Below are 3850 nucleotides of genomic sequence, written 5' to 3' on the forward strand. Positions count from 1 at the left end.
AGCTCTCGTGTAGATGCACGGGTCCGCGTCAGCAGCCTGAAACCCCATGGTATTGAGATGGTTGTCGATGGTCTCGTTCCAGACACGAGACGACTGCTTGAGTCGGTACAGACCTTGCAGTAGCATGCAGACGACATCGTCTTCACCTTGAGCCTTTGCCAGTGCCAGTAGCTTCCGAAGGCCTTCTGGCAACTCCATGTAGATCGCTTCTTCGAGCTTCCCGTACGGAAACGCTGTATCCACGTCGCACTGCTCGATGTCGAATCCTTCCGCACAACACTTGGCCAGCACTGCCCTGATTGAGTTCAGGTAAGCCACAGGCGCGTACGTCTCTTCGTGGTCGATGCCCTGTTGTTGTGAATACCCGTTTGCCACAAGACGAGCCTTGTGTCGAATCACTTGCCCCTTCTCGTTGCGCTTCAACGCGAACACCCAGCGGCAACCGATCGGGCGCTGGTGCGTTGGTCTTGACACTAACTCCCAGGTACCGTTGTCCGTTAGCGACTTGAGTTCACTTGCAATCGCTTTCTTCCAGTTTTCTTGGTCCGCACTAGTAGTCGCCTCTGTGTACGTCTTCGGGACATCCTTGGTGGCCGCCATCCGCTGTTCACGCTCAACAATGGCGAGTTCGTTACCACTTGGCCTCGGTCGCTCTTGAGTCATCTTCTGACGCTTTGTCCCACTCGACGATGGCGTATCGATAATTTGCTTCTTCCTGGTGCTTGCCTCTTCAGGATCCGCTGTCTCGTCAATATGCCAAACACGCGAACGAGTAATCATAGGATGTGTTGCGTCGTATGGCACCATTGCAGTATCCATGCTCACGTCACGCTGAAGTGGAATCACGTCAGCAACTTACACATCGGTGGGATCGATTTGCGTGGAGTCAATCAGCAGCATCTGATCCACGCTTGGCACCAATTCGTCAGTGGCGTCTACTGCATCCAAGTGAGTCATGATGCGCGCAGGATCAGTTGTCTCAATAAACTTCACGGTGCGCACGATTTGCACCTTTCCTGTTGCCATGTTGTGACGCGGTACCCCTTCACCCTGTCCTCGTAAGCCATGAACCGACACTTGAAAGCTTTTGCATCCAGCTTGCGGCGCTTCTCGTCGGGAATGTGAGCGTATCCAGCTGCACCAAACACCTTCACGTTCTCGAGTTGTGGTTTGGAGTGACTCACAATCTTGAAGGGTGTCTTCACATTAACCGAGTTGAAGATCCGATTGATGATCCAGGCCGCAGTGCTTACTGCCTCTGCCCACCACTTCCTGTCGACACTCTCATAATAGATCATGCAGCGAGCCATCTTTACGAGGCCCGATTCATCCGCTCAGCCAGTCCATTCTGCTGAGGTGTGTACGGTACCGTCTTCTCATGCTTGATGCCGCTGCGGTTGAGGCAGGGCTTAAACACCCGGCCCGTGTACTCACCGCCGTTGTTCGAGCGCAGGCACTTGGTTGTTTTACCAGTTGCATTCTCTATTCCGGCCTTGTACGTTTTGAACTTCGACAATACTTCCGATTTGGCCTTCATGAAGTAGATCGTAACGTGGCGTGAGTAGTCGTCAATAAATGTGACGATGTACGTACAACCACGAGGTGGCGTGGTTTGCATCGGACCCATTACGTCCGTATGCACCAGAACAAGCTAACCGGCACTCTTGACGAGCTTCTCCGGATGTCTCGGGTAGTCGTCAGCTTCATCTTGCCCATGTAGCAGCCTGCACACACGTCGTCGCCGTGGACTTCTACCGTGACGCGAGGCACTCCTTCTGCCATGGTCAGTAGTTTCTCGTAGCGCTTGTACGGGATGTGGCCAAGTCGGGCGTGCACAACAGCCCATGGCTCCTTACGAGTAGTCGTTGCAACATGACACACCTCGCCCCCCACTTTCTTCGACTTGTAGATATGTTCACAGCGCTTCGCCTCCATGACGGTAGCACCACCAAAGCTAAAGGTACACTTGTCCTTGCTGAACTGCGCGGTGACGTCTTTCTCGACCAGCTTCGAAACCAAGATGAGGCTTCCGTCAACTTCAGGGATGCACAGGACATCCGACAGCGTGACAGACCTCCCGTCCATCAACTTTATACCGAAGGTGCCTTTTGCAACTGCGTCGATCTTCGTGCCATCCGCGATCGTGATACGGACTGGCGTCTTCAGCTCCTTCATGGATACGAACTTGTCCTGGACGCTGGTCATGTGCGAACTTGCACCTGAGTCGACGTGTCATTCACTCTTGGTCATCGCACTCGTTGTCATGAACGAGAAGTCGGGCGCTTTCTCTCGAGACGCTTGCCCTCGTTCCTCGTCGGCCTTCTTCTTAAGGCACTCAAACTCTCGATGCCCTAGCTTCTTGCAGTAGAAGCACTTGCTCTTGAAACGTTGCTTGCCACCGAAATCTTTCTTCTTCGTAGCGAAAGCTTTCTCTTTAGCCGATGACGATTCATCCGGGGCTTGAACACCAGAGAGTGCTTGCATCACGCAGGCCAGCGTCACGTTCGGTGTGCTCTCAAGGGCAGTACTGTTCATCTTGTGCTCGTCCGTCAAACTGCCAAAGAGCAACACGTGCTGGCGAGTGTAGTCAAGGTAAATACTATTTAAGTACTGTTCACGGACTCCGTGACACTGAGAGCTGCTGTCAGCTGGATCTGAGCGGCGCCGCATTAAGTGTGCGTCATGTGGGGTGTCCTATTTTACTATCGGTTTTGCATTCAAATCACCATCGAATTGGATAAAACGTATTCGTATTTTGAATCTCGCAAATACTTGCCTCGATGCCACTATTTCTTTTGCGCTTCATGTGAGGTCACAAAAACCTATAGCTGACAAGTGTGGTCTCTGCTAAATAAATTAAACAAACAAAGGATAAGTAAGACTCGACAGTCCGTGTCTTACTCGCGCCAAAAAAATAGGAATTATGATTATTTCCAAAAGTAACAAGCACACTGAGCAAATATTTTAGTATACCATAGCACCAGATTATGGGATGTCTCGCATACGATGCACAATCTTAAACCCTTAAAATGTCTACATATTGCCATGTGCATGCAGCATTTTTTGTAAAAGTAAAATAACGGACTATTGGCAAATCTGGAGGTTTCGCTTGGACGAAACCGCGACAAATATCGTACAGTAAACTCCTAACGAGGCGTGAAACTTGTTGTAGTCTTACCGGCTCTGCACGGCTTGGCGTGACCGTTGGAACGGTTACCGAACCGATCCACTATTGGCTGGAACTGCTTCTGGAACGCCATTGAATCATCACATAATGGAGCGCTATGATTGGATGAAGGCACATGGCATTAGTGATTACACCACACTTACGAGAAGACAACAAGATGAACAACAGGGAAGATAGTATTTAGAGAGACATGTTAGCCAGTTTTGGCTAGCACTAATTAACTCACTTCGGTATTTGCCTCTTACTCAACAAGCCCCAAACCAATAGGTTAACCGCCGCAACTACGACTCTACCGGGATCACCGAACCTAGAGCGCCTGATCTGGAACGCATAAGCATGATGACAGCGAAGAGAGCTCAGTCCTTCTAGGCAGTGAGAACTATTTTCACTGGGAGTACAACATGCGCATGACCTTGGCGAGAAAGGAAATTCTGGCGCATGTTCAAGTGGTCAAACTTGAGAGCTAGATAACGGAGGCGTGGCTTGTGAACGACGCGAAAGCTCTCAGCATAATTGCTCAAGGCATGGAGCTCCAGCATCAGACCAAGATTTGGAACGCCTCGCGTGCCATGGAGGCTTGGGAACGCTTCGAGAATTCTACAACCGGACGACGCTGCACAATCGTGTTACGATGACACGTCGCCGGCATGAGTTCAAGATGGG

The sequence above is a fragment of the Phytophthora infestans genome, genomic scaffold (genome assembly GCF_000142945.1).
Source record: "Phytophthora infestans T30-4 supercont1.27 genomic scaffold, whole genome shotgun sequence".
In the NCBI taxonomy this organism is placed as follows: domain Eukaryota; phylum Oomycota; class Peronosporomycetes; order Peronosporales; family Peronosporaceae; genus Phytophthora; species Phytophthora infestans.